A 21362-nucleotide genomic window follows, 5' to 3' on the forward strand; every position below is an offset into this window, starting at 1 on the left:
ATCTCAAATGCTACATTTAGTCCTGTTATTGTCTTTACTAGATCACTAGGTAACTGTTGGAGCAAAGTGTTCCTCTGTCAAACAGGTCTATACTCCCATGTAGGTGATAGAGACCATAGGGAAAACAGATATTTACTCCTCATCAGATTTAACTGAAAAATATGTACCAAAATTTTCTCTCCACAAAATTAATATTTTTTCATTGTGTGGGCTGATAAATGTTGTCTGGCAATTCTGTATGAGTTTTCACCAGCAACTGGAAACTGCACACGTTAGAAATCTCTACTACAGACAAGCTGGTTACAGCCTTTGCCCCCTGATTAGGATTGTCTGCTCTAATGAGTGTGAGCTATTTCACATCCACCAAAGGAAAATTATTGCTTGTGATTCCTTGCCTAGTAGTAGTTCCTTCAAACCAAGTATGAGTGTTTCCTTACACAAGCCCTAACAACATACAGAGCCTACTAGCCTGATTCCCATTTACACCAAAGGCAGTGTAAGTAAAGACCTTCAGGTGTAATAAATTACACTTTGAAGCTCTTTACATTGCTAAGCTCATAAGGTAGCTTTAATGTAACGGAGAGCCAGGCACTATTGACTTTAGATCTATGACAAGTTCAGTCACCATGTAGCAGCTGGAGAATAGCCAGGACAGGACCCATTGACCTTCTCCACAGTATTATGGGGACATGGGTCCTCTCCAGCTTTCCTGTCTTGGCATACAGGTAAGTAGTTGTTTAGGAATGGTACTCCCAAACTTAGTGCTCCCGCAGAGATTCTCATCATGCTGCTCACTCGCTCGCTCCCCTCTCTTCCCCTGCAGCATGCTGGAGAGGAGAACTGCAGGCATGAAAGGTGAAATTCACCAACGAAGATAAATTTACTAGAAAAAGTGATGAGGTAAGAGAAGGAACAGTAACAGCAACGTTATTAATATCAAAATGCACAGGATAGGCAAATGATTCACACGTGTTTCCTTGGAACCGGCGTTACCCCACTCCTCCCTCTGCCACTCTTACTTGACTGGAAGGGACCCCGTCTGCCCAGGAGAGAGTCCCTTTCCCCCACCCCCAGCAAAGAGCTGGTATAGGAAAACCTCTGGGTCCATGCCCTGTCCTGGCTACTGCAAAAATTAATTCTCTGCTGGCCAGAACGAAAACAAGGTAGCATCTTGGAGAATCGGAGGGAAAGAAGAGACACCCACTAGCTCTCCAGTTATCAGGGATGTGAGGAAGCCTGGTGCAAGTTCATGCTCTGATGCAGCAGATTGGAGTCTCTTGGAGTGAAGGTTATCATACTGAGGGCACTGGGCTTATTTCTTATGCCAACCTGAGCCTGTGGATGTGACGAGTCCTGCAGTCTCCCGGTTAGCAAACCAGACTGTAAATGGAGGAGAAATGACTGCTGCCTCTGTTGTGATGATGTGATAGACTTGAATTTGAATTATTGATTTGGGACTAGCCCTCACATCCTTTCTCAAGAAAAAAGCAAGTGAATGATTTGAAAAAGAGAGTGTTGTTCCCTATTCCACCTCTTATCCAAAGCATGTGACATATGCAAGAAGAAAAACCACCAATTTTGCTTGCTGTGCTATCCCCACGTCTCCCTGTAGCCAGGATCTATTAGCTGGATTGTAGGGATTAGGAGAATCAATCTCATTGCCTCCTGGTTAGGTCACAGATCAAGAGTCTGAATTCCTTCCAAGGAGACTTGAATTAATTTAGAAAAGGACCCTGAACCCTCTTTCTTATAAACATGATAAATATTCTTCCCATTAAGCTTGGACACAAAGGAGGCAGTGGTACAGTTGCAATTACTGCTTCTTCCACCCACATTTGAGACAAGATGGATTTATCCAATATGCCTGCAGAAACAAGTATTTCTGGGAAAGAACAGCTCTAAACTGCCCCTAGAGCTATCCAACAGCTCAATGGCATTTCATGGGTCTGAATTCTGAAGCGTTTCTGAAGTGACTTTTAATCACAAATTCATTTCATCACCACCTCCTCTCCCCAGTGTTTTCACAGTTGTAGTCCAGTGATTTTTATCTGTTCATGAAGATGATCCCATTAATGGCATGACCCGAAGAGCATCACCTCATTTTCTGTCCTGGCATTCCCTTCAAACACAGGAACTTTTAACCCGGACTTTCCTTTCCCAGCCCTCATATGTAAGGTAAACCACATGAGAGGATGAAGGATCCTCTCTTCTTTACATTGTCTGGCACAATGCAAGGCAGCAGAAAAGTTAGCTTCACTCTGTGTGTCACCAAGTACCTAGTGACAGGCAAACTGCAGTATTTTTGATTTGCATAATGGAGACTTTATTTTTTCTATAAACTATACAAGGTAATTATTCAATAATTACAATACAGTGAGAATTGTGCAAGTAAGTGGACATTGTGATTCATTACCCTTGCTTTTTATTTTTGTTCTTCACCTGCTTTAATTTCTTAATTGTAAATTCAGTGATTTGAATAGAGTCTCCAGTTCTTAGTTTGTAATAGGGAGGACTTACTGATCAATTTGTTAGCTTAGTTATGGTGAAAAAGTGGATAATGAAAAGTGAAATAGCCCCTGGCCAGTCAAAGCCATTCACTATAACAGGTGTTTTAGAAATAATTATTCCCACTACAGAGAAAGAAAATAACTTGTGGTGAAGGGAAAATAAATATTTATTTATTGTATGTGCAGAGCATATAAAACCCTAATCTCAAGAGCCAAGAACAGCTTCCCACTACAGGGAATAAAGCATCCATTACCATTGCCTCTGCTCTTCCCATTTGCCCCTGCTATTTGAAAAAACACTTTCTGCTTTCTCTATTGCTCCTCTATCCAAGCCCCAAAGCCTTTGCCTTTCCTAATGTCCAGACCACCTGCTCTTTCACTTCTGTGTTGATTCTGCTTTTATGAAGCTTTGAGGTGATTCCTTCTCCAATGTTTCTGTAAGTTTCTAGCTGGACAATTTTGTTGTTCTTTGTCATGCACTTGGTTGGCAACTGAGGTTGCTGGTGATGTGGCAGGACAAGGCAAGGATGGAAGTAAGGTGTGTTTTGCAGGCCTGGAACATCATGGAGTATTCAGAAGATCTTCATAATGTGAGAGGGCAACAAGATGAAAAAAGACTTGGAATTAAGTACAGAAAAATTTAGAAGGACATGAGGATGTTTTCCTGAAGCAATTAATCTGAACTGGTTCTTAGGTGTGCGGATGACAGTGCCTACACACCATCTCCTTCCCCAGCATAGTGTGACACTCCACCCAGAGCTTCAAGAGTTCTGTCCAGAACTTGAGCAAGCCTTCAGTGGGTGGCAGACTCCACTTTCTGCAGGTAGAGCCCTTTCCCATTTACAAACTGTGCCTACCTGAATGTTCTGCTGACAGTGGCAGATCTGTCTGTGCTGTGCTCTGCAGGTGTGAAGCTGCACAGGTGCCTTCAATGCCCTGGGGAGATGAGATGGGATGGCAAGAAGTGGAGGCTGCAAGCACCAGCCAAGCCTCTGGATGTAGGATGCTGACACATCTGGTGGGACAATGCTCTCTACACAGCATCTCCTCTGAAAGAGCAGTGTGTGACTGGATGGAAATATCACAGCAGCCAGGCCAGCCTATGTCTTGCCCCATGGACCATGTAGGAAAAGCAAGATATAATGCTGTGACTGACTGGAAGAGCCTTAGTTAATTCAAAGACCGATTGCGTCCAGCAGCAAGAATTGCACAACAGCTACAAATCAAAACAATAGAGAAAATGTCAGTGGGAGTAAAAGCCACAATGTAAAATATAAGGGATTCCACTGTACAAACTAGTGTCCAGTAGACTCATACCAGATCAAATTTGTGCTTAAATCACAGTAACTCCAGTCCCCTTATAACTTCTAGCTTGTCTGGTGATTCTTTATTGCTATATATTATTTTCCCTTTTTTTTTTTTTTTTTATTTTTTAAGCCACTATAAAACTTTCCTCATGGCAAATGTCTGGGTACTCTACCTTTCTCTCCACATAACCTCACTTTTTAAAGAATCTGTCCATCAGTCGAAAGAGGAGTTTTTTTCCTACCTGTAGTTCATCATGTGGCAATAGGTAGCTAGCTCTGCTGAGAGCAGTATCTCCAGCTAAGCAAAATGCCTTTCCTTGCCATGTGCAGAGACTGTGAAGCTGCAGATCCACCAGGCATGCCAGCACCTTCTGTTTAAAATCTATTTTTCCTTTGGGTTTGGGCCAACAGTTCAAAGCCAATTGCAGTGGTTGAGTCCAGACTGCTACGAAATAGCTTTCTCGGGTAGTGTCTAATACCTTTCCTTGACAGCCTTGTCAGTACTGGAGCATGTTTCCACATCTTGGGTTGGGGTTAAACACATTCAAAATGTTGTGCAAAATGGAGGTTCAAATGCAAAATGGAATGCACAGTTTGAGTCTGCTGGATCCCACTGTGTCATGGCATAAATGGTACTCCCCCAGCTGCCTGGAATGGCAGGCTCTCCACTGGTCTCCCTGCTCTGGAGAGAAAACAGTAAAACTAGACATGGAGGTGGACAATAAAAAAAGATTGGAGGCATGGAATGACTTCCATATGAATAGAGACTGAAAAAGTTTGGATCATTTGGAGAGGAAATGAAAAATTATATGGTAGACCTATCCAAGCTAGGTAATAGACCTGAGAAGATAAATCGGATGCTTTTCCTTACCATTTTTCCTTACACACACACAAAAAAAAAGAAATCCTGGGGGAACACAGTGAAACCGAGACAGCGAAGTAAAATTTATAAACAATAGTCAACAGGTATTTACCTTATGAAAGACATTATTCTGGTATATCACTGAGATCAGGAAGACAGAGGACATGAAAGAGGCTGAAATTTATCTGTAGGGGAAGCACCCATGGGATCTTAACTATGAATACATAAATAGGAAAAAACCCCCAAGATACTCGATACTTGGTGCAAGACAGGTAAAACCTTTCCTTTGTTTATTGAACCTAGTTTCTATGTATTGGGAAACTATTTGGTGTCCATGATCGTGCACTGGCAACCATCTGAAGTGAAGGTGTCTCAGGAGGATGGAGAGAAGGAGAGGTGTTGGTGGCCTCTTCTCTGTGCCAGCACTTTGAGGACTGTGGCCGTCAGCACCTTTTGAAACCATTGGCAACTGGCTATGCTTCGTTGGGCTGTTGAGTTTGGCATAAGGGACAGGACCTAACTGTGTGGTAGAGCCTTGTCAGTGGGAATATCCACAGCTCCCAAGACCTACTGGTCCATAGATGCCCCTGTCACGGGTAAATAAGTATAGGGCCCCTAGGCCAAAATCCAAAGAAGGATGTGGATGCCTAATGTATGATTTAAATTGTCACCAGGTGCTGAAATTTGAGCCAAAAAAGCTCTTAGGGTCCTGCAACTCTGCAGCTGTGTACACTGAGTAGTCCTGCTGGTTTGGCTGAACTGAACCTACATCTTTCAAAAGCTAGAGCTCAGCAATCTCCATTTCTGGGGAAAGTGTCCAGAGCAGAAGACTGCAGAACCTGTCCTGTCCTTTCTCTAGCCTCATGAACTCTCCTTTTTCTGTTTCCACAGGGGGCTTGTCTTCATCTGGAGATGTGGGAGCTGCTTCACCTGCCTCCCAGGGAAACAAGCAATTGGAGCAGTCCACAGATGGGTGGCTAGGACACCTTCATGGAAGTGGGTGATATAGAATCTGACCACCCAAATACAAGGGAACTTACCTCTTCCTTGTACTTTGAGGAAATCACAGGGTAACTGCTAAGCTGTTACATACAAGATTCTTATCACCACCCCTGCTAATGAAAGCATCTCAAGCTTTCATGATTATCAGGAAACTGTAGGTGTGCTTTGAATATATTTGCTGAATCCAGCTTCCTTGAACTGAGGCACAAGTCATGAATCTCACAGTCTTTGGCAGAGATGGAGAAAAAATATTTGGCTCAGCCAGTATCATGGTTCCATTGGGCATGCTTTGCAGCAGAAATGTTGACGCCAAACTAAGCTTTCCTGTGCAAACTTAAGCGCTTACAGACTCTCAGACATCTAAAGGATTAAGCAAATCCTTTGTGGATCACATATTTGGACATGGGTGACTAAAGTCTGCCTAAAGTGCTTGAGAAGTTGGTTTGTGCACATTGTAATTTTCCAGTTCCTTCCAACTAACCCTTTGGTGTTATATTGGTGATAATTACTTCTCTGTCTTTGAATGTCTGTCTCAAAGGGATCTGTCTTCTCAGTAGCATAAATTTTTGCGCAACTGGTAGAAACCATCTTCTCTCTCAAACCACCTCGCTGATTAAAACAGCCAAATTCAGAGCAATTGTTTGCATTCCAGATTTAGTTCTGAAGTTTGCTGCCTCCCTTTCTGAAGTAATGAACAACATCCTTCACTTCATCTGTTTTTTCCCCATCCATTTCTGCTGGTGTGATGCAAGATGTTTATACCAGCTTTACCTTGTTTCTAGGACAGCATTAAATATACAAGAGGCTTCAACCTCTGGGATAGACACATCCAATGTCACCGAGAGTTCTCAACAGCTCAGAGGAAAACCAAGTACTTAGTTTAACTCTTGCAACCAAAAGACAAATATTCTGAACCTGTGAGGAAAGAGAAGTGAGTTTTCTACCACTGACAGAGACCTGAAGAGCTGTGAGACAGTTATTACAGTCCTGCTGCTCAGCCTTTGTGCTCCCCACAGAAAAGCTCTGCAGCTGTTCTGCTATTTTTCATGAAAGACTGATTCCTTTTCTAGCTGGTTGTACCCTGGGAGAGCTGCTCCAGGAGTTTTGCCAGCTAGAGCAAGATTTGGGAGGGTGAAGGCCAGCTTCTCATTAGGAGCAGACAGGTAGCAAAGACTACTTATTTTAAACAAGTACAAAGAGCCATGAAATATCCAGGGCAAGATTCATCCTGGCTAGCTGGTGATGTCAAGAGTATAGGTATTCACACCTGTGTTAGTCATCTACCTCTCCCAAGAGCCCATAGAGACCTAGTTCTGAGTTAGATTAAGATGAAATGTGTCCAAAAGCATCTGTTTCTCTGCCCCAATGCCAAATAAGCCCTGTGCTATGTCAGACACAGACATCTACATCCAACCTACCCCATCCTCAGCAGGTGCTTGCCAAAGCCTCTTAGCTGAGTCTGGCTACACCCATAGAACTTGCCTCCATGTGTACAATGTGCTGCTGCTCCAGAGAGGGAGAGCAGACATCCCTAACCTTTACTTTGCTGCCTTCTACTTGTGCCAGAAGGGTGGTGGCACATCTGCATCTCTCCCCAGTCACATCTGGTTGAGATGTGGTAACAGACTCTGCACAAGGTACCTCCTGAGGGCTATGAGGGGAAGACTGCTGCAGCATTTGAAGCAAGGGTGGCCAGCAAGAGACATATCCCTCTTTGTCTTATTTTTTCACCCACATGGCACGTAGCTGCTTACAGAATGAGATCCGGCCCTCTAGGAAGTACACATGCTTGCATGTGTTGGATGCACACATAGATGTGTGTTTGTATGTGGTTTATTGAGAATTAAAAATGCTTCTTTTTGCCTCAGACAGTGCTTCCAGTGCTTGCTTTTTCAGTTGGGGGGACTGTGTTTTTAATCTCTCTAATACAAAGAAAACAATGGACCTCTTTCTCTGCTAGCTGTAAAGGGTCATAAGTAAAATGAGTTTTGGCAGACTCCTTCCAACTAGACATGCAACCACATGCAAAAATGACTCTAAATTTAGTATGTCATTTGTCAGGGTTAACCCTTCCCTTCCTCCAAGGAAAGGAGCTTATTTGTTATCTTCTTATAGTCTGTATTTGGAAATTTGTCTTGCCTCTACAAAACTCTAAATTGTAGGAATTTATAATGGCCTTTTGTTTTATAAGCCTTTGTTTCTCTTCAAAGTTATGATAAATGCAACTTTATCCCTGCTTCTGGGAACAGGACACAGTACTTTCATGCAAGAATGGGTATCCTTAAAACCAAGGGAAGTGTTTTCCTCCCCTGAAAGTTTTTTCATCCCCTGTTCAGATGGGGGGGTGGGGTGGTCTTGCTTTTTTGTATGGACCTTAAAAACTGTTGGACTCAGCCCTGTGTATTTCTGTAAGTCCCAGTCACCAGCATGAAAGTAAGTTTAATGGAATAAGATTACCACTGTGAGAAATCACTGAACTTAAGTCAGTCCAGAAGTCTTTGAGAAATATTATATTGCACCTGAGACTTTAAGCACACAGCCATTGGTGTAATACCTGCTACAGCAGGAGAAACAGGAACTGACCTTCATCTGCAGCTATTTCCAGCAGGAAAAGAAACGCTGAAAACATCCCAGTCCATTTTCTAGCCTGTGAGGTTTCTGATGTTAGTGAGTGCTGTTTTATAGGGTTATCACAGAAAAACAAGCAGGAGGTCCAGTGCAAGATGTAGTTCACATAAATCCTTGGTCTACTCTGAGAAAATGGTATCTCTAGAGCGGTGCCAGCAATTATGTTGGGCAAGGCAAATTACTCAGATGTATGAGAGAAAGTGGTGTCTTACCCACTTTGAAATGCATTTCTTGGAAAAGTTTGTCTGAACTGGTCTGATTCTGTCTATGTTTCTCCCTCTTACTCTCTTTTGCCTCCCACACTCAAGAGAACACCGTTCCCAGAAGTCCCAGAGGACATTTCTAATTGAAAGCAATGATCATGAGTCATTCCTGCATATTAAGTGAAATACTCTTGCTTGCCTCCCAAAGGATAAAGTGATTAAACCCAACAGAGAAGGGCCCAGGAGCTCCTGCTGTCCCTGCAACATTGAAATTAAAAATCAAGAAGATAAGTTAGTGGCACAGTATTTTCTTTCAAAACACATCTCTCCCTGAACTACCAGAGCCCACATACAAAGAGATAGAGAATGGATTGCATTTCTGACAGTTTTAGACTCAGATTTTTTCAACTGAGACTGTTTGTTCTTCTGAACAAACTGTATGCTACTCTGTCCTGTTGTCTGGGATATAATGGAATATAATGTTAGCCTCGGACAGTGGTTGTTGAGCTAGTGCCAGCCTCACTAATGAGCATGTGGTTTCAATAATAATATGGCTACTTGTAAGATGGCTGGCCACAAGCCAAGCACTTAATATGGAGGGGGCAACAGATGTAAAAAAAGTACCATCTCTGACATGATTGCATTTCCAAAAATTCTCTGGCAAAAAAGTTCAGACTCAGCAAATCAGGATAATGAAGAATCTCCCCATATCAGGAAAGAATGAAGCTCTGACAAATGAATAGGAGTCCTATGAGGTTTGTGCACACATGGTAAAAAAGAAGAAATATAAGAACAGGGGTGATAAAAGAACTGATAATTCCTCTTTATGGAAAAAATTCAGTCTGGTAATGGAAGGTGCTGGATGGTTAGACTTTTCTCCTTTCCTTTCTCCTTTCTCCTTTCCTTTCTCCTTTCTCCTTTCCTTTCTCCTTTCTCCTTTCCTTTCTCCTTTCCTCTCCTTTCCTTTCCCTCTTTCCTTTCCTCATTTTTTTTTTCCCTCATTATTTTTTTTTTCCTTTTGGACTTTCCTAAAAGTCCAAGTGCATCAAGACGGTGAAATGAATTGCAGTTTAATAATATTCCCACCACACAGACAAAATGGATTCAATTACATAATGGTAGCATTAAATGTTATTATGAAGGGGATCCAGAGTCTTGAGTCCAGACTTTCAGAAAACCATGATAAGCTCTTTAAAACAGCTGAAATAGCACATTTATAGGTTTTCAAGCCATAGGTTTGCCGAGAGGAGGGAGCACAGGGAAGGAGTCATTATGTTTGCTCAGGAGCTTTGGTATGCTAATCTGGTATTGAGGATTGAGGGTGCAGAAAAGCAGTGCCAGAGAGTTTCCAGTTGATTATTACGCCTTAACCTGTATAGTCTGAGGTTGCTTTCTGGAGCAGCTGCCCTTGAGGGAGAGCACACGTGTCAGAGCTTTGGGTGGAAACGTCAGCCCTCGGGCTCCAGCTACAGCAGCACGGTGTGGCCAAGCCAGCCAAACCTGGGCACAGCCAATGGCGAGATGGCAGAGGCAGCCCTGCCGCACATCGGGTTGCCCCCAGCACTCCCTGCTCGGTCACCCACGGGCTTTTGGGTGGCACGGAGGTGCTGAGCTGTTTTCACACAACCAGACCTCTCTGTTCTGGACTGCTGAGAAGGTCTCTCTTTGGATAGGGCACCACTGAAACCTGGAGCACACTGTGCAGCTCTCACAGAATGGGGCAGACAAAGCATTGTTATCTACTATAAAAAGAATGTCACATTCTTGATATTTAGAATTACAGATAATATTTCCTTTAACATGATCCTTTAACAATATTTTTCTTCTTTCCTTCCTGGAGAAAAAGAAAATATGATTTAAAAAAAAGGTAGGAAATAAGCAAATTAATCCCATAACTTTTAAGTTAACATCTTCCCATTTTTTTAATTTGAGAAATTCGAGAGAAATTACAAAGAGGAAAGCGGAAAAAAGAGTGGTCAGAACACAAAAGAGTTCAAAACTAAAACAGAGGAATGAACTTTTCTGACTGCCAGCACACAAATTAATTGTTTTCAGGCAGGGGAATTTTTAGTTCTCTTCACAACAGTGATAAGACATAAATATTACTTCTGAATTTTATGGATGATTATATTAACAAGATTTTTTAAAAAATCAATTTCTATTAAAAATATATTTTGACAAACATTTTGAAAACTTCAATTATTCCTCTGGTGTAAAGTGTTCCAAATGCTCCAGACTCCTTGTTTTCTTGATGATGCTTCCCTGAATATTTCCCTAAGTTTGAATGCAGTAACTCAAACTGGGTTGTTGTGTACTATTTACCAGGAAATGTTGGTGAAAGCTGCTTGGACCAGAATAATATTGTGTGCCAGTGTTGTGAGACACTTCATGCCCTGCTGGGTGGCCAGTACCTTTGTCAGGGTGCTTGCCAATTCGTGGTCTGTGGCCAAGGAACAGAATATACCTGTGGCTGGCAGGCAAGAGAGCCTTGCACTCCTGCAGTGCTTCTAACAAAATATTCACATGCACCTCAGGTCATAATTGATCAAATATGCACATCCTCCAGCAGTGGTTTGAGGGCTTATCTGAGAAGAACTCTGAGATTTCTGCATCCTGAACAGTCCTTTGCAATGTGATACCTGGGATGATGCACTAACTCTGGCACTGGCCACTGAAAAGTCATTTGTGTGAGGCTCCTTCCATCCTTGATAGGAGAGTCAGTGACAGAGGAACCTCTACATGATGTTTTATCTCAGCCTCAGTAGATGTCTAAGGGAGAGGGGATGAATTGCCCTTTGAATGTGCTGCTTCTCATGTGTTTTTATCAAGGAGGGGACTAAGCATCTAGCTGGAAAGCAAATAGGTTCCTACAGTTAAATGAGAGGTACATCAGCTGCACTGCTGGCAATGTTGCATCCTTTATGTCCTGCCAATCTGAAAGTGCTCTGCGATTGTCATTCAGCTTTACTTTCAATGAATTGATATTGCAGATTCTTATTTTGGCTGCAGTGAATTAACTGAGTAAACAGTCGAATGAACTGGGCACCACAAAAGCTCGCTGGCTGGTTGCTGCATGCCCCCCAGGCAATAAAAACATGTGCAAAGAACAAAGAGCTGCACAAATCGACTGCAGATATGACCACACACGTTAAGATGTAACACGTCATTGAGACAGGAGAAAAAGCCTTTGTAGCAAGCAGCGCTGGTTGGAACTGGCTTAATCCCATTAAAAAGCCCCAAAATCCACTGACAAAGGGCCAGCTTTTGTGCTCTTACTTACACTGGGGGAAACCTACTGACCTTGGAGAAAAGGAGCCGAAAGCAGGACCCGGTGCAGTGCGGTCACCGTCCTTGCCTACAGAGGTGGCAGCATGTGTGATAAGTGGCAGGGCTGACATGAAAGTGTGTGTGGCACTGGTTTCTCTGAGCACCCTGCTGTCTGAGAGACTGAAGGACAGAGGAAGCTTGTAAATCTACTCATGCTAGGATGTTATGGCATGTGAACATGTGGATTTCAGAGGAAAGACAATGAGAGATGCACAGATACTGTGGTTTTTGGGACACCAACTGCTCTGATCTTGGATGCTCAGAGCCTCAGGCTCTCCCAGACATGCCGTATTTCAGCATGGTGTGAAGATCCAGTTGCTCTTTGCTTGGATGCCTGGATGAGAAATTGGGGAAGACCAAAGGGGCAAGGTTCTCATTTGTACAATCTGTGAAGGAGGTGCACACCCTCTTTCTAGCCACGACAGGTATCCAGGGATCCCCAGAGGTACTGCATTTCCACCTCTGTTTTTGTAAGTGATTGTGCCAAAAAGTTGAAAGGAGACTGAACTACCATGAAAAATTCCTGTTGTGCCATTTCATCCTCTCTGAGTTTCTCAGTCAGTAGTGGTTTGTCTCACACAAACTCACATCCTTTGACTACAAATGCCTTGACCCCGTCATGATAGCCCTGGCTTACCCCAGCTCCCCTTCAGCAGAGGGCTGATCTCACATTTGTAGCCTGTCTGCATGCTCGGTTGCCAGCTAGAAAGGCTGTGCTGGCTGCCTGGGCAGTCACTGCCAAGGATAACAGCTGAGTTTGGAGCTCCCTTCCCTTACTGGGATCACAAATTCAAATCTATTCCCTCACCTCATGTTATTTGAAACTGGAATCAAAATTTATTACGGTGTGTGTACTGAGAGGAAGGAGAGGCTAAAAGAGAGGTAGGCAAGCAGGCAGCACAACTGCAGGATTCTCACTTCCTAGGCTAAAATGAACCAATGCTTACACCAGCTTTGGTTTGAAGTGAGCCTTTGTTTGGGGACCAAACCCTGGCGACAGGCTTTGGGAAATGGTCTTGGGACTGCTATGGGATGAGAGGAGAAGGTTTTCCTTCATGCACAGATCCTTCTCATCACTTCATTCCCAGGTTGTTGCCTTAGGATCACCTACAGGGACGCCACCACAGCAGAAGAGGCTTCCTCTTGTCCTGCAGAGCTCAGGGATCCTTCTCACAGCCCCAGCGCATGTCAGGGTGAGCCCTAGATGAAGAAACCCAGGACAAGTGGGCTGCAGAAAGGCCCAGCAGGATCCAATCCCACCTGGGCTGGATGTCCTGGGGAGCCAGTGTGCCTGGTGACACACCCAGGCTTGCTCAAGTACCTGCTGGTGGCAGGTGTCAGTCATTCCTTGTCTTGCCAGCTCAGACCATGGTGTCTTTGTGAGGCTGTTTGCTTGCATGAAAGGTTTAAGCAGTTTGTAACTGCTTGTGTGGAAAAAAAACCCAAACCAAGATAATTCCTGAATTCTTGTTTCTTTCCACACTGGCTTGCTCCTGTATATAAAAGGCTTAAAATAAAAGTGAGGATTGCATGTCTGCTTTTACTGTTCCTTTTGGTGGCTTTTGCCACATATAGTTACACATACTTGGGTTTGCACCAGCTCTTTGCAGTTCACCTCCACTTAGATGTTCGTCTACACCTGAAAATGTGAGAAGGGCTCAGAGCTGGCTCAGCCAAGGAAGGAGAGACTGATCAACCTACAAATTAATATTTACACAGAATATATTTATAGACATAGAATTTTAAAACTTATGTATGTGAATTTGTTTGAGCATGAGGCTTTCTTTTTGTCCATCTCCTAGCCCTGCTCCCTCCTTTCTTCCTCCTGCCTGTTTCCTATCTATCCCCCTCCCCATTCTGCCCCAGAAAATTAGCTTTCATTGGGCTTTTATAGCTGCACTTTCAAGTCAGTCAAGATTATTTTCTGGTGCTTAAATTCCTAGTTAACATGTCATGGTGCCATTCAGTGCTGGTAATGATGTAATTTATTGGGTAGCTGGTCATTTGCACAAATAGCTGGAAAAGCAGGTTTAGCTTGATAGAAATAACACGACACAACAATATATACAGTACAACACCTTGCCTCCTGCTGCAAATCTCCTGATTTCTGTTATTCTGGTTTAAGCATGCCTAGCTGCCTCCTTACATTCACTGCTATGAAATAAGATAATTATAGCACGAGTAAATATTACCCAATCAATCTACAGCAACAACTGTTAAAACAAGCCATCTTATAAATTTTCCTAACAAAACATGCCTCAAACCGATATACACAGAAGGTAAGCTTCTCTGACATTGAAATAAATTTCAAGAGCAAAGAATATTACACACATAATGAACATCCAGAGATGAGAGGCAGAGCCAGGGTCCAGCCCTGTTTAATCTGAGCCCCTGAAACCTCCCCAAGCTCAGCAGCAGGAGGATGGTGTGTTTTGGGAAAGTTTATCTTTTCATGTATGGTGTAAATAGGAATAGTCCCCTGAAATCACAGTTCTCCTTCTTCACTTATGCCTAGTGGCTGGACTCAAGCAAATTAACCCCTCTCTTCCCAGAATAACACCAGACTCCAGTAGTGGTATGTGTGATCACTGCACAAAACATCTGGTTCAATTCAACCATAAAGCCTCTTCAAAACTCAGAGCATTCTTTCCATCTCCCAAACACACGCATTTAAAAAGAAAAAAAAAAAGTCACCTATCAGCAGAAGTCAGACTAAGTTACCCAGGGGTAAGCTGTGCAGAAAGTACTGCACGGGCTCATAATGTTGTGTACTACAGAAAGTAGCTCAAACAGAGGAAAACATTTTCACTGACTACAGAAGCAGGTGTGTTTTGAAACGCTACTGGATTTCAGGTTTGCATTCTGGCAATGCTCTGTAGGTTTGCCTAACTGATTCATGAGAAGATAGTTTCTGTTGGGGTCGGGATAGGAGAGAAAAAGAAGCCAAAATGCCTGACCATAAAGATTAATGCCTTTTAGAAGAACATAAAGATGTTCTGAGTCTGTGTGTGGCAGAAAAGTGTCACAAGGGAGAAACTAATATATATATATATATATATATATATATATATATATATATACATACATACATACTACTTGAATACGAATATGCACTAATTACTGAAAAAAGATGATGGATTTGAAAACCTTTGTGCTGGTTGGAATGGAAGCAGAATAGGGCCAGTATGGGCAGGTTTTGAAACCCCTACTTTAAGAAGCAGCCGGATCATGCATTGCCCAGACATCTTGCAACAAGCACGTGCTGAGTTTCCAACACAAAAGGTGAGCCACGGTCATCTAACCCCAGCTAGATCCAGGATTCAGAGGGTCATTATGGTCAGACTCTTCATGGGATGTAAGGTGGAAAGGATGGCATGCACTGTTTGTACAGCTGGTCTGCAAGCTGTGGGGATTCATGTTCTGGATTTGCAGGAGAGAAGAGCTCTTTCCTAGTTGATATCACTCAGAAATATTGCCCTAGACTTATGTCTAAGGTTTATCTCTGTCTTCTACCTCTATACTTGAGATATGGTGGTAGCCACCCAGGACTCCTCAGGACTCAATCGAGAAAGTTCTCAGAAGGTGATCTGAGGCCCAAGGTAGGTTGATACATCTTTCTAAAAAGCTGTTGATGTTTTTCCTCCTGCTTGGGAATGTGCCCAGGGCTGGTGACAGGGTGGGTCTAGGCTGACATAGCATGACTAAAATCCCTGTAATATCCACCCTCCATTTAAAATATGTTAAGTTAAAGAGGAATGGGGTGGGTAGGAAGTGAAATATTGCATTCAAGCCTGTGGTAATGGAGATGCACACTTGCTGGCTCTGGTGTACTCCATGCTGCACCTTCTCTGCCCACCTCTGGAACAGATGCATTCCTCTCTTTGCTGCTGCCACAGGTCTGCTGGGGAGTCAGATACATGCGTTGCCTCTCACAGGGGTTTTGCAAAGTGGACCAACATCTCTAGGGATTGGGACCACTGAAAACACTACTGTGGCTCATCTTGATGGGTCTCTATTGTGGTAAATTAAATGTCCTTTAGACCATTTACTGCCGTAGAATGGCCTGCTTACATATTGGACTGTTTCATCTACCCAAAAGAGGCACCTGTCCAAATTTCCCCCCTGAACAGCCCCTTGCTTATGTTAACCCTTGAAATATGCCTGGAAATTGAGTGGGAAAGTGATAGGTGGCATGGGACAAATGCCATGCCCAAACTTTTCATGCTGTGTGTCCATTGTGGCCTCTTCAAGTTCCCTGAAAACTGTCTGGGGCCTGACTGACCTGAAAAATCTCACAGGGTCCATTCTAGCAGTCGAGCAGTACAGACAGCTAACCTCAGGCATGGGAGAGTGTTTTTTACACTGGCTCCTAGGCAGCCTTATGGTCCCATTTTCATGGATGTGGAGTGACAGTAAGCCTTGCCAAAAAGGTAGACAACAAGCTCAAATGCACAAATGCATTTTCTTGCTGGGGACTGACCTCCCCTGGAATCTGGTTGAGTCAACTGCTTCTGGCAAATTTTGAAAACTATAGGCAAACTCTGAGGAATATACAGATGTCTGGAAATGGAGTCCATGACCTAGTAACCTCCTCTTGACAGAAAGCAAACCATTTTACCATTACCTTTGATGTGTTGTTGGCTAAAGGAGGAGGATGTACTTTAACTCCTTCCAAGGAGATATTTCTGACATTTCTGTTTTGAGCGCATCAGCCATATTCATCCAGCCAATAGACCTGAATTTAATTCATTGCCTGACATATGTCTTTTGTTGTTGCTTTTCACTGAAAACATGGCTTTCTCATGAAGTGAGCTATGTCCAGTCCTGGGCTCCTCAGTAAAAGAGAGACAGGAACATAGTGGAGAGAGTCCAGTGAAGGACCACAGAGATGGTTGAGAGACCACAGCAGTACAGACCAGATGATCTCCCAAAATATCTTCCAGCCTCAAATCTTCTGTGATACTGATTCTGGAAACTACAGCAGATGTCATCTTGCCTGTGCTCTCCAGAGGGAGCAGTCCTTGAAGCCAGCAATTCCCAAAATCATATGTGGATTTAATTTTTTGAGAGAAGTACTTGATATGCTCCAAAAAACAAAACCAGGACATGTCAAGTAAACAGGAGATGAGGACCCAGGATTGAGGGTGGGATCGAGGTGATCACCTTGAGCTGGGTCTAAAAGGAGGGAAGGGGTTCCCAGGAGTAGTTGCACTGGCAGAGGCAGAGCCTGCTAGACAGCCTGGATAGGGCAGTGTAGGAAGGCAGCTGTGCTACTCTCTTTGGAGGTTCTAGTTTGTTTGGTGCTGCCTTGTATCTGACAATGGGACCGGATTTCTCCAGACTTGTTTCATGCCTTACATTCAAAACTAGACATTCAAAATGGTCTCAGTGCAGCTTTCCAGTTGAAACACACGAAATAAATGTGTGATCCTGACTGTGTCCAGGCAGAAATGGAACAAGCTCTGCTGGCTTTAGAGAGTGAATGTTTTCTGCCTCAGTAGAAAGATCTCAATTTGCTGTTGCAAAGCTAGGGACAATCTCACAAAGCCAAGCTTTGACCAACCAGAGAAAAAAAGAGAGCAACACACAGCAAGGGTGGAAAACAGGAGCATGGGATTTGGGGTGTGTGGTTTTGGGTGTGCATGTAAATTGTTTGTGTGGGAAATTTGCTGTTTTCACAGTGAAAAATCCTGATGTTCCAAAACTGCCTGTGTGGAAAAAAAGAGAGAGCAATTTTCACTACTCAGATTTATAATCTGCTCTCAAAAGTATGCCCACAGGAAGCAAAATTAGAATTTTCTTCTCAGGACAGTGCTAGCTCAGGAGTTTAAAATATATCTTGAGCTAACATTTTTGTGAGTCATCCTGCATCACTGAATAAAGATGTACATGATGTGAGCACTACAGATTTAGGAACAAGACAGGGTTTTTTGTGTCTTGCTCCATTATTGAGAATTTTATGATTCTGACATCCATGGTTTATTAGAGTGAGTCTGCCCCAGGTACAACTCCACAGGACACAATGGAGAGATTACTTTGGTCACATAAACCTGCTGCTAAGATCTGAACAGCCAAAGCATGTGACTACAGACTTTTTTGTTGCTTTCTTGGGTATCATTACATGGAATAGATAGTTAGGTACCAGCTCACAGTCTTATACCCTCAAAGGGAAAAATTCAGTTTCCATGCATGACTGTATTCTGTTTAACAGGATATTCATCAATTCACTACAACAGGGTGTAAAATATGTTTGGTTTGTAATTACACCACCTGCACTGGGAGAATAAAGCAGAGGTTAAACAAGGCCACATGTTTAATCAGAGGTCTCATAGGGCTATGAATAAAAGGAAAGCTGATCTTTTTTCATTATATCAATATATCATGTCATCCTGTGTTGGTTTTGCATACCATCCTGTCCACAGCCAGCGAAGTGACTTCTATTTCAATAAGAATTAAAGCAGAAGCAAAAAAAAAAAAAAAAGAGCAAAGGGGTGAGGGAGTTGATCTGGAGGAGATGATGATAAATTCTACCACATCTTGTAAAACCCTCCTGCTCTTTCCTCCACAACGGCATTATTTCCCCATCATAACCACTTCCTTAATAAACAATTAAGCTTTGTGTTTGGAATCTAAACATATTTTTGGGGGGTGAGACAGAGAAGAACTGGGTGGCTCAGGGTTTGGCAGTAATACAGGGAAGAACCTACAATGGTTTGAATTTGGTCCAGGTTGTGTTGCCCTTGATTTATTAACCATCCTACTGCAGGAAAATCACTGTCTCCCGTCCACACTGTTTTTGTGGGTCAATTCTGTAGTAACATCAAACAAGACAAAATAGTATGCATTTATTTTCTCATAAAAATTTGACTGATTTATTTTGAGAACCTAATTTGTGCTGATGCTGTTCATGCCCCTCTTCAATGGAAACTCAGCTCTATAGCCAAGTGAGGGAAGGAGAAATGAATACAGGTATTTAGTCCTGACATTTGATTACAAAAGTGATAGGGACAGAAAAATAATGAGCCTGGTGGCTACATCTGCATGTACATTCTGTACCTCCTTTGGTAGCTGTGCAGATGCAGCACAGCCAATGTGATATCCCTGCATGGATGGTCTGACACTGATCAATGAGCACACTAACCACAAACTCAGCTTGCATTACACAGACACTGAGCACTTGCCTTCTCTCATCAGCTAAGTGACATGTAGCATCACTCTGGCCTTTGGGCTGAGCCTGGGGTGGGAGTTGTCCAGTGTGAATTCTTTCCCTTGCTTTTGGTGGCCTCCAGCCCCAATCTGCATTGAGATCTAACCCCCCTCATTCTGTTCAACCTTGTGGATGCGATGTGGGCCAAGAGTTTTTCAACAATTCTGAGAAAGAAATCTCTGAAATCATAAGCACCCTGCAAAAATTCGCTCCTCAGATCAGAAGTACAAAAAAAGAAAAGTGAAAGTACACTGGCAAATGTCTTGCTCTGAATAATTCACTTGTTTCCAGGATAAAGCCTGGGTTCCTTCCTCTGCTCCTCCACCAGAGGCTGTGGGAACAGCTATGCTGCTACTGTTCACACTGGTAATTGTCCATAGCCTGAGATACTCCCTTCCTTTTCAGTGCCATCAGTCTGGCAGTTCTCCATTGTATGTAATTATTATTAATATTTTTTTTTTCCCCAAAAAATGCTTGGGGAAAATTATTATATTGTTAACAACAATTTTCATTAAAGCAACAGCTGCGTTGTTCTACTTCTAGCTCTTTACAAAAGCCTTCTGCACGTTTGTCAAGCCAGGGTGTAGCATGATGAGCTGTTTCTGCTGAGAAACCATAGTTTACAGAATAAACAGGGTTGAAGTGAACCCTGCATATGGGGAAATTCTGCACATTAGGCTCCCTTGTAGGCTTAACTCACACGAGTGGCCTGTATTTTTGGAAACACTTCCAAGGTTTTCCCTTTGTGAGTTGGTTCAAATGGCTTGTTGGAGGCAGGCGTGCCTAAATTCTCACTGACTTTTCCTTAATCTCTTTGGCTTGAGCAGGGCCTCAGACAGGCGTGAGCAGATCAAGGGGGTCCTGGGGGGTGGTGAGCCGGCGGGTACCGTCCGGCAGAACCTTCCTGGCGCTCCCAGCTCCTGGCCACACACACAACGGTACACGTCCCTAACTGGGACAAGAAAGGAAGAGATGTGTGTCAATAAGCTGAAGGGAATTGTCTCATGTACAAGGAACAGCAAGCTCTGTGTTCACCCTTGTTGCTATTTGTGCTAAATTTAGCATGCTGGAGACTGAGTGCAGCCCCCCTCCCTGAGGGCCGCGCTCAGACATGTCAAGTCCTTGGGGTGGGAGCAGAACAGCAAGGGAGAGTTAATGAAAAATCAGCTGCAAGGGGAAGTGGTGGAGCATAAGCTGCTCTTTTTCTTGGACTTTGTGCGTCTAACCACAGCCTAAGTGCCCTTGCTGCTGCCAGAGCTTCTCACCAGGGCACTGTGACATGGGTGAAAATGGTCCCCACTGCCTCCAGCTCCTTCTGCTTGTCTCCAGGCTCTGCCCCACATGATAAAAGCACAAAGAGATAGAAATCTTTTCAACACACAGATCTTGATCCTTGTAGAGTCACTTGTATAGGCATAGGTGGGATGATGGATGTACTGAAGTACCTCATCTGTCCAGAAAACATCATGCAATTCAAATGCTGATGCAAGAGCCTGATTGCCTACTCTTCTGTGTGGTGGGAGTCATACAAGTGTCCTTGGTGGGTATGAAATGCTGGATCTTTATTGACTGTATTAGCCAAAAATTCCCAGGTCTGGTTTTGACTTTACTTCAGTCTTTGCTTTAACAAAATCACTTCCCTCTTCTTGGTGGGATTATGTGTAACAGGGCTGGGGTGAGATCTTCAGGTTGTGTGGCATTAGTTGCTGATTTTTCCAGCTCAGTGGGATTTTGCAGTTTTGAAGCCAGGAGGTGAGTGGCTTTCTAACTACATACTCCAAGGTTTCTGTTTGTTTTATTTTGCTCAGAAGAAGGTTCAAAGAGAGAAGCCTGATTAAAAATGATGACGTGTGCCCATTCTGTTTCTGACTGTCCTTTAGTCAGACCTTCCAAGAGAATTTTATTTGCTTGTGTTATGTACTGAACTTCTTGAGGTCCCTTGTGCTTGCAAGAGGCCATAATATTACCTGAATATTATTAATTGGGAGGTGCTTACTACCTTCTGCTGCTCAAAACCAACTAGAACATGATGTTTGTGAAATGTGAAAGAAAAATGAAAACCATTTCCCATTTGCTGTCTTTGAAGTTAAGGGGGAAAAACACTCAGAGTATAGTCGAATTACCACATAAAGCAACATATATATTTTTTTTTAATTATGTAAAGATCAAAGTACAGGGAGAGTATTGCGAGGAGTTGACTTCGATGAGTTTGGTTAAAAATCAAAACCTGGTCTCATGGAGGAGATGCAAACACAAAACACTATGTGCCACAGATTTGCTGAATGTTAGAAAGTGCTGAGCAGTATTAAATGAATGCAA

General features: G+C 43.1%; 1 long non-coding RNA gene across 1 annotated transcript; it reads left to right on the forward strand.

Annotated features, from left to right (window-relative positions):
• Window positions 1-593: 593 nt before the first annotated feature.
• LOC148184858 (uncharacterized) lies at window positions 594-7545 on the forward strand. The gene is made up of 3 exons (XR_015771918.1): window positions 594-725; window positions 824-900; window positions 5568-7545. It is a non-coding gene; the product is annotated as an uncharacterized LOC148184858 (long non-coding RNA).
• Window positions 7546-21362: the final 13817 nt, after the last annotated feature.

This window comes from Pseudopodoces humilis, chromosome 2 (assembly GCF_049639895.1).
Source record: "Pseudopodoces humilis isolate 2021_Gansu_Grassland_sample_001 chromosome 2, ASM4963989v1, whole genome shotgun sequence".
NCBI classification, from domain to species: domain Eukaryota; kingdom Metazoa; phylum Chordata; class Aves; order Passeriformes; family Paridae; genus Pseudopodoces; species Pseudopodoces humilis.